Source organism: Marmota flaviventris, chromosome 17, assembly GCF_047511675.1.
Source record: "Marmota flaviventris isolate mMarFla1 chromosome 17, mMarFla1.hap1, whole genome shotgun sequence".
Lineage (NCBI taxonomy): Eukaryota > Metazoa > Chordata > Mammalia > Rodentia > Sciuridae > Marmota > Marmota flaviventris.
In genome coordinates, this window is record NC_092514.1 from 51175649 (window position 1) to 51185901 (window position 10253).

General features: G+C 43.8%; 1 long non-coding RNA gene across 5 annotated transcripts in view; it reads right to left on the reverse strand.

The window, feature by feature from the left end:
* The window catches only part of LOC114083391 (uncharacterized), a 41519-nt gene extending 32813 nt beyond the window's left edge, over nt 1–8706 (reverse strand). For 2 of the 5 annotated variants that reach the window (XR_011705138.1, XR_011705135.1), the window contains exons 1-3: nt 8623–8706; nt 1589–1729; nt 390–849 (exon numbers count right to left, since the gene is read on the reverse strand). This is a non-coding gene — a long non-coding RNA (uncharacterized lncRNA). Of the gene's footprint in view, nt 1–329; nt 850–1588; nt 1730–8622 lie in introns of all 5 variants that reach the window. The other 3 variants (XR_011705137.1, XR_011705136.1, XR_011705139.1) reach the window with 3 other exon arrangements.
* Nucleotides 8707–10253: the final 1547 nt, after the last annotated feature.

Below are 10253 nucleotides of genomic sequence, written 5' to 3' on the forward strand. Positions count from 1 at the left end.
AAAAAAAAAAAACTACATGAAAGCTTTTTAAACTATGATCCAAAAACCTCCTGAGAAAGAATTCATCCTACAGAAACAGAGCCAGGAAGACAGTCAGTGGTACTGATGGATCCTGATGGGAAAAGAGACATTTGGGGGAGTCGGCATAATCATCTGCAAACCTAAATTTGTCCCAGACCAAATCATATATAAATAGCAACTATGTATTTCTTTTTTTGTGTAAAAAATAAAATAATTTTCTTTTTTAAAAGATGATTTGAGGTGGTGGGAGGCACTTTTGGAAGTGAAGGAGGAAAGTTCCCCTGGGGACCTGGAAGCTGCCCTCTCACCACCGGCACTGTGCTGTGCTCTCTTGGGACGCACCACCACATCCAAGTTTGGAAACATACTTCTTCATTCCACCCTCAATGCTCTCCTCCCCGAGCGGCATCTTCCACACTGATAACAGCAGATGGTCATCCCCATCTCGGAGACAGCATCGCCATGACAGCACCACCGTCTGTCTGTCTCCTGCAGCAATCCTTGAGTCTGGTGTTTTCAATGTGTTTGTGCTTGGTTTATGGCAAACCACAGCCCACAGGAACCAAAACACCAAGATGGCAACATCAGACACAAGCTCAGGCAGAATGGCTCACTTAGTCACACACAAGTCACCTCCATGGGAGCCCAGTGTGGCAGCTCTAAGTGACTGAGAGGGAATGACGTCCCATCCATGGCAGGGCTACAGATGGCAGTAGGTTGCGGGTGCAGAGCCAAAAAGCAGGGTGGTGGGCTTTGGTGTAAGTCTAGGATCCAGGATGAGGAGTAGACAGGGGAGCCGTTCAGGAGAGCAGCTAGTAGTCCAAGAGCCTGTGGTCAGGAAAGAGGTCAGAGAGTGGTCTAGAGTAGGGGTCAGCAAACTTTCTGTAAACAGGAAATATTTTAGTCTTGATGGGCCATAAGATCTTTGTTGTAAGTGCTCAGCTCTGCCATGGTAGCATGAAAGCACCGTACACAACACAAAAATGAATGTGCGTGGGTGTGTCCTAATAAAGCTTTATTTAGACATTAAAATTCAAATTTCATGTCATTTTCATGAAATACTATTCTTTTAAAAAATTTTGTCCCACCTTTTAAAAAATGTAAAACCCATTTTCAGCTCATGAGCCATATAAAAACAGGCAGAGGACCACATTTGACTCATAAGCATATTTACCAAGAGAAATGTACTTGTCTAGAACAGTACCTTCCAATGGAAATATGAGATGAGCTACAACTGCAAGCCAGATAAGTGATTTTTAATTGCCTAGTAGTCACACATTGTTAAAATTTTAAAGAATTGGGTGATTAAAGAATTACCCTGAACTCTTTGGGTCCCAGTTTCCTTTAAAATTAGGCTAAGGGGCCTGCTCCTATCAGAACATACACCGAGCCCGGAGTGGCCGAATTCTAGCTCCCGGAACTGCTCTGGCCCAGGGCTAAGGAACCCGCAGAAACTGCTTCTCGGTCCGGGTCCTGCTGAATACTGTGGAGGTAAATACCAACCGAGCCTTCATAGGCAGTGGCAACAGGATTGAGACGGGGCTTGTGAGGGCCAGTCAGGACCCACCTGTTGCTTTGGTCACCCGGCAAAGGGAACGAAATGCTGCCATTCGCATGGGATACCAACATGGCAGAGATCTGATGTCATCAGAAAGCAGCAGAGGAGATAACTTCATCGATACCATCGGCAACAGAAACAGTTGGTCTCCTGGTAAAGAAAGTGAGTCACAAACACCCGAGTCTCTCTCACTTTGTCATCAAGCCAGAGGGGCAGAGCAGAGCCGCCGCCCGCGCCCGGAACAGGCCCAGCGACCCGCAGGCGTGGTAGTCACATCACCCCAATTGGAGTAGGGGCAGAGCAGAGCCACCACCCACGCCCGCAAGGTAGGCAGACCTGTGACCCACCGGTAGAACACGCCCAGAGGTCCGCGGGCGTGGTAGACACGTCACCCCAGTTGGAGTAGGGGCAGAGCAGAGCCGCTGCCCGCGCCCAGAACAGGCCCAGCAACCCGCCGGCGTGGTAGTCACATCACCCCAATTGGAGGAGGGGCAGAGCAGAGCCGCCGCCCACGCCTGCAAGGTAGGCAGACCTGCGACCGACTGGCGGAACAGGCCCAGCGGCCTGCCGGCGTGGTAGTCACGTCACCCCAGTTGGAGTAGGGGCAGAGCAGAGCCACCGCCCGTGCCCGCAAGGTAGGCAGACCTGCGACCGACCGGCGGAACAGGCCCAGCGGCCTGCCGGCATGGTAGACACGTCACCCCAGTTGGAGTAGGGGCAGAGCAGAGCCACTGCCCGCGCCCAGAACAGGCCCAGCAACCCGCCGGCGTGGTAGTCACATCACCCCAATTGGAGTAGGGGCAGAGCAGAGCCGCCGCCCACGCCTGCAAGGTAGGCAGACCTGTGACCGACCGGCAGAACAGGCCCAGCGGCCCGTCAGCATGGTAGACAGATCACCCCAATTGGAGGAGGAGCACAGCCGCCGCCCGCCCCTGCAAGGGAGACTTTTCAACTATACAAGAGCAATATAAATATATAGGGGGAAAATTTCAATAACACAACAGCTTCACCAAGCAGAAAGAAACGTGAGCAGTATGAAAAGACAAGGAAAGAAAGGACCACAAGCAATGCAGGTCAACTCAACTTTAGAAGAGGTAATAGCTGCAGCAGATGGAATGTCAGATAAAGAATTCAGGATATACATGCTTCAGATGATCTGGAGTCTCAAGGAAGCATTAGACAGCAAAATCAGACAATGAAAGATCACTTCGACAATGAATTACATAAACAAATCCAAGAAGCAAAAGATCAACTATACAGGGAGATAGAGGTTATAAAAAACAAACAGAAATCCTAGAAATGCAGGAAGCAATAAACCAACATGAAAACTCAATTGAGAATACTACCAACAGAGTAGAACACTTAGAAGATAGAACATCAGACAATGAAGACAAAGTATTTCAACTTGAAAAGAACATAGACAGCTCAGCAAGACTGTTAAGAAACCATGAGCAGAACATCCAAGAAATATGGGATAACATAAAGAGACCAAACTTAAGAGTCACTGGGATACAGGAAGGTATAGAGGTCCAAACCAAAGGAACGAGCAATCTATTCAATGAAATAATACGAGAAAACTTCCCAGACTTGAAGAATGAGACAGAATCCCAAATCCTAGAAGCCTACAGGATGCCAAATGTGCAAAATCATAAGAGATCCACACCTAGACACATTATAATGAAGATGCCCAACATACAGAATAAGGAGAGAATTTTAAAAGCTACAAGAGAAAGGAAGCAGATTACATTTAGGGGTAAACCAATCAGGATAACAGCTGATCTTTCAACACAGACTCTGAAAGCTAGAAGATCCTGGAATAACATATTTCAAACACTGAAAGAAAATGGGTTCCAACCAAGAATTGTGTATCCAGCGAAATTAAGCTTCAGGATGGAAGATGAAATTAAAACCTTCCACAATAAATAAAAGTTAAAAGAATTTGCAGCTAGAAAACCATCTCTTCAAAACATCCTTGGCAAAACATTACAGGAAGAGGAAATGGAAAATAACAATGAAAACCAACAGTGGGAGGTAGTACAGTAAAGGAGGGGAAAATAATCAAAGAGGAAAACAAACCATGTTTAGTAACATAAATAAACAAATATGGCTGGAAGAACAACCCATATCTCAATAATAACCCTAAATGTTAATGGCTTAAACTCACCAATTAAGAGACACAGGCTAGTAGAATGGATCACAAAACAAGAACCAACAATATGCTGCCTACAGGAGACGCATTTGATAGGAAAAGACATACATAGACTGAAGGTGAAAGGTTGGGAAAAATCATATCACTCATATGGACTTTGGAAACAAGCAGGAGTGTCCATACTCATATCAAATAAAATAGATTTCAAGCCAAAGTTAATCAAAAGGGATAAAGAGGGACACTACATACTGCTCAAGGGAACCATACACCAACAAGACGTAACAATCATAAATATATATGCCCCAAACAATGGTGCAGCTATGTTCATCAAACAAACTCTTCTCAAGTTCAAGAGTCTAATAGACCACCATACAATAATCATGGGAGACTTCAACACACCTCTCTCACCACTGGACAGATCTTCCAAACAAAAGTTGAATAAGGAAACTATAGAACTCAATAAAACAATTAATAACCTAGACTTAATTGACATATATAGAATATACCACCCAACATCAAGCAGTTACACTTTTGTCTCAGCAGCACATGGATCCTTCTCAAAAATAGATCATATATTATGTCACAGGACAACTCTTGGACAATATAAAGGAGTAGAGATAATACCATGCATCTTATCTGATCATAATGGAATGAAACTGAAAATCAACGATAAAAGAAGGAAGGAAAAATCATGCATCACATGGAGAATGAACAATAGGTTACTGAATGATCAATGGGTTATAGAAGACATCAAGGAGGAAATTAAAAAATTCTTAGAGATAAATGAAAACACAGACACAACATATCGGAATCTATGGGACACATTGAAAGCAGTTCTAAGAGGAAAATTCATTGCTTGGAGTTCATTCCTTAAAAAAAGAAAAAACCAACAAATAAATGATCTCATACTTCATCTCAAAATCCTAGAAAAAGAAGAGCAAAACAACAGTAAAAGAAGTAGAAGGCAAGAAATAATTAAACTCAGAGCTGAAATTAATGAAATTGAAACAAAAGAAACAATTGAAAAAATTGACAAAACTAAAAGTTGGTTCTTTGAAAAAATAAATAAAATTGACAAACCCTTAGCCATGCTAACGAAGAGAAGAAGAGAGAGAACTCAATTTACTAGCATACAGGATGAAAAAGGCAATATCACAACAGACAGTTCAGAAATACAGAAGATAATCAGAAATTATTTTGAATCCTTATACTCCAATAAAATAGAAGATAGTGAAGGCATCGATAAATTTCTTAAGTCATATGATCTGCCCAGATTGAGTCAGGAGGATATAGACAACCTAAACAGACCAATATCAATTGAGGAAATAGAAGAAACCATCAAAAGACTACCAACTAAGAAAAGCCCAGGACCAGATGGGTATACAGCAGAGTTTTACAAAACCTTTAAAGAGGAACTAATACCAATACTTTTCAAGCTATTTCAGGAAATAGAAAAAGAGGGAGAACTTTCAAATTCATTCTACGAGGCCAACATCACCCTGATTCCTAAACCAGACAAAGACACTTCAAAGAAAGAAAACTACAGACCAATATCTCTAATGAACCTAGATGCAAAAATCCTCAATAAAATTCTGGCGAATCAGATACAAAAACATATCAAAAAAATTGTGCACCATGATCAAGTAGGATTCATCCCTGGGATGCAAGGCTGATTCAATATACGGAAATCAATAAATGTTATTCACCACATCAATAGACTTAAAAATAAGAACCATATGATCATCTCGATAGATGCGGAAAAAGCATTCGACAAAGTACAGCATCCCTTTATGTTCAAAACTCTAGAAAAACTAGGGATAACAGGAACATACCTCAATATTGTAAAAGCAATCTATGCTAAGCCTCAGGCTAGCATCATTCTGAATGGAGAAAAACTGAAGGCATTCCCTCTAAAATCTGGAACAAGACAGGGATGCCCTCTCTCTCCACTTCTATTCAACATAGTTCTCGAAACACTGGCCAGAGCAATTAGACAGACGAAAGAAATTAAAGGCATCAAAATAGGAAAAGAAGAACTTAAATTATCACTATTTGCAGATGATGTGATTCTATACCTAGCAGACCCAAAAGGCTCTACAAAGAAACTATTAGAGCTAATAAATGAATTCAGCAAAGTGGCAGGATATAAAATCAACACGCATAAATCAAAGGCATTCCTGTATATCAGCGACAAATCCTCTGAAATGGAAATGAGGACAACCACTCCATTCAAAATACCTTCAAAAAAAAATAAAATACTTGGGAATCAACCTAACAAAAGAGGTGAAAGACTTATACAATGAAAACTACAGAACCCTAAAGCGAGAAATAGAAGAAGATCTTAGAAGATGGAAAAATATACCCTGTTCATGGATAGGCAGAACTAACATCATCAAAATGGCGATATTACCAAAAGTTCTCTATAGGTTTAATGCAATGCCAATCAAAATCCCAAAGGCATTTCTTGTATAAATAGAGAAAGCAATCATGAAATTCATATGGAAAAATAAAAGACCCAGAATAGCAAAAACAATGCTAAGCAGGAAGTGTGAATCAGGCGGTATAGCGATACCAGACTTCAAACTATACTACAGAGCAATAGTAACAAAAACAGCATGGTACTGGTACCAAAACAGGCGGGTGGACCAATGGTACAGAATAGAGGACACAGAAACCAATCCACAAAACTACAACTATCTTATATTTGATAAAGGGGCTAAAAGCATGCAATGGAGGAAGGATAGCATCTTCAACAAATGGTGCTGGGAAAACTGGAAATCCATATGCAACAAAATGAAACTGAATCCCTTTCTCTCGCCATGCACAAAAGTGAATTCAAAATGGATCAAGGAGCTTGATATCAAATCAGAGACACGCTGTCTGATAGAAGGGAAAAGTTGGCTACGATCTACAGTCGGTGGGGTCGGGCTCCAAATTCCTCAATAGGACACCCATAGCACAAAAGTTAATAACTAGAATCAACAAATGGGACTTACTCAAACTAAAAAGTTTTTTCTCAGCAAAAGAAACAATAAGAGAGGTAAATAGGGAGCCTACACCCTGGGAACAAATCTTTACTCCTCACACTTCAGATAGAGCCCTAATATCCAGAGTATACAAAGAACTCAAAAAATTAGACAATAAGAGAACAAACAACCCAATCAACAAATGGGCCAAGGACCTGAACAGACACTTCTCAGAGGAGGACATACAGTCAATCAACAAGTACATGAAAAAATGCTCACCATCTCTTGCTGTCAGAGAAATGCAAATCAAAACCACCCTAAGATACCATCTCACTCCAGTAAGATTGGCAGCCATTATGAAGTCAAACAACAACAAGTGCTGGCAAGGATGTGGGGAAAAGGGTACACTTGTACATTGCTGGTGGGACTGCAGATTGGTGCAGCCAATTTGGAAAGCAGTATGGAGATTTCTTGGAAAGCTGGGAATGGAGCCACCATTTGACCCAGCTATTCCCCTTCTTGGTCTATTCCCTAAAGACCTAAAAAGAGCATGCTACAGGGACACTGCTACATCGATGTTCATAGCAGCACAGTTCACAATAGCAAGACTGTGGAACCAACCTAGATGCCCTTCAATAGACGAATGGATAAAAAAAATGTGGCATTTATACACAATGGAGTATTACTCTGCATTAAAAAAATGACAAAATCATAGAATTTGCAGGGAAATGGATGGCATTAGAGCAGATTATGCTAAGTGAAGCTAGCCAATCCCTAAAAAACAAATGCCAAATGTCTTCTTTGATATAAGGAGAGTAACTAAGAACAGAGTAGGGACGAAGAGCAGGAGAAGAAGATTAACATTTAACAGGGATGAGAGGTGGGAGGGAAAGGGAGAGAGAAGGGAAATTGCATGGTAATGGAAGGAGACCCTCAGGGTTATACAGTGGAGGGGGTAGAGAGAGAGGAGGGGAGGGGAGGGGAGAGGTGGGGAGGGGGGAGGGTGGAGGATGGGAAAGGCAGCGGAGCACAACAGACACTAGTATGGCAATATGTAAATCAATGGATGTGTAACTGATGTGATTCTGCAATCTGTGTATGGGGTGAAGGTGGGAGTTCATAACCCACTTGAATCAAAGTGTGGAATATGATATGTCAAGAAATTTGTAATGTTTTGAACAACCCACAATAAAAAATAAAAAATAAAAAAAAAAACACCCAGCAACTACTGCCAAAGCCCTGAGGTCAAGCCTGCCCCAACTCCCTCCTGTACTCGTCCGGAAGGATTCTCTTCTGGCTCTTAAGACAGTCATGTGCAAAAGGGAAACAAATTGACTCGCTGCAGCCAGCCTCTGCGGACAGAAGCCTCTGCGGACAGAACCCGCCCAGCTCTACTAGCCATTTTATGCAGCATACAGGGATTCATGCATGGGCTATGCTGGGACCTGCCCATCCCTTCTGATGCTGTTACTATGTTCCAAGCCAGGGGCTTATGGGAAAGGCTGGGGAACAGAGCCTCTTGTCGTAGACGGGACACTAATTTATTTGTCCCCCAGACCACAACCTCACTTGGCTTCATCCGCAGGATCCTGGGTACCCGATTTAGTTGTTCCTCTCAAGTCCTTACTACTCCTGAACTGTGGGAAAATTCACCCACAAAATTCAAACCATGTTTGGTTTAGGAAATCTTAGGCTGTGCTGCTTGAGGTTTCTCCCGCATTTTCAGCCTCCCAGTCTGGCGCGCTCCACAGCCCTCTGTCCTTGGAAGTTGCTACTAAGTTGCTAACAAAGCAAATCCCTCAAGCAAGAAAGGAGTTCTCAGGGCAGTGCCCAGATCTGGGGAGTAGGCTGCCTTTGCCAAAGCCCTGGTGGGTGCAGACCTAGCGCCTTTAAAGGACCCGTGCAGGGGATCCAGGAGGATTCAGTACCTGTCAGTGTTTCTCCTCTGCAGTGTGTCTCTCTCCTGGAGTTAGCCACAGAGCCTCCCAAGTCCAGAGCAGAGACCTGACCCTGCAGACTCAAATGCTTATATCTGCTGAGGTTGGTGATGTTTGGGGGCGGGGCATTGTGTAAGAGGCAGAGGGAAACCCCACGATTGCATTTACGTGGACCAGGAAACCCATCTCTGCATAGGGAATCCTGGATGACTATGAGTGAGTGGGGTGGATTGAGGGGAGGGAGAAGGTGAGTTGCTTTTTCTTCCTTTTTATTTAGATTTGCAGGTCTTATCCCCACACTGGGAAGGAAACCTAGGTGTAACCCCCACGTCCTCCAGGCCTCCCTGGACCAGCTCTGGCCCTCCGTGAGATGCCCCGGGCTCGGGCGTGCTCTGCAGGTCTTTCCCCTTACCACCTCAAAGTCCCCCTAATTTCTGCTTAAATTGCTGCTCCAAAGGCTTCAGCTCCCAGCCAAATGAGCCAACAAGGGAGTGAGGGAGCCAGTAGCTGGAGGCACTGGGCAGCCCTGAAAGCAGAAAAATAAAGCCTTTCTTTTGCTCCCACTTTCCCAATAATTAAAGAATATTGATCCACCTCCTTTCTTTTGCAGGTTCTTCAGTTTGGTAAAGGGTGATGTGTGGTGAAGCCCCTGGCCCTAAACAGGGAAAAGAATAAGTTCCCTGTCCCTTGTTTCGCATGTGAAGGCGAGAAAACCACCGAAGTCTGAATTAGCCTTGTGGGCTTCCACCGAAGTCTGAATCAGCCTTGTGGGCTTCCTGTCTATCTGCCCTCATAGAGCACTTGGGACAGATGGTACCTACTGATTAGCTGGCACAGCTGAGCCTTGCATGAGCACCCTGCAAAACCAGACCTAGTTTGCTTAAAGCTGCCTGAAACCGCTTCCTGCAGTAAAGAATGTGTGTATGTGTGTGTATGCTTAACCCAGAGTATGGGAGGATATATAAAAGGGGGGGTAAAAATAAAATCTCTCTCTCCTGGATGAAGAACCTTGGTGTCCTGTGTCTTTTAACCTCGCCGTCCCTCGCCGGACTCGGCTCCCTTGGCCGGACGCGGCAGTGATGCCTGCTACTAAGGACTCCAACTGAGGCCTGCCTGGGCATAAGTGGGGCCACTTGGGCCCACAACAGCATGCTCTGTCAGGGGCATTTGGTGACCAGAAAGAGAAGCTGTTCTTTGAATGGGTCGCCCACTGCAGACTTGACAACACAGCCTTGTGCTGAACTCAGTTCAATTTGTTCCTCTTTTTTCTATTATCAATGTGTGTTAGAGTCTGTAAACAAGTCAAAATAACACCTGGCATTTTGCCAGGGGAATGTTAGAGTTCGTAAACAAGTCTGGATGGTGCCTGGCAAAATGCCAGAGGGAGTGGTTTGAGAAGTAACAAAAGGGAGCCATTAAGTGTGGAGATTCCTTATTGGTTGACTGATGTATCTAGTTTATGTTAATTAGATAAGCTGTGTGGAATGTATAAATACCGCTCCTGTCCTGCAATAAACGGCTTCCACTCCTGCTGTATCAATCTACACAAGTTGTTTGTTCCCTCCCCCCCCCCCCCCCCCCCGGTTATTTTGCTGCAGCTGGACTGCGGCAAATGTGCTTTG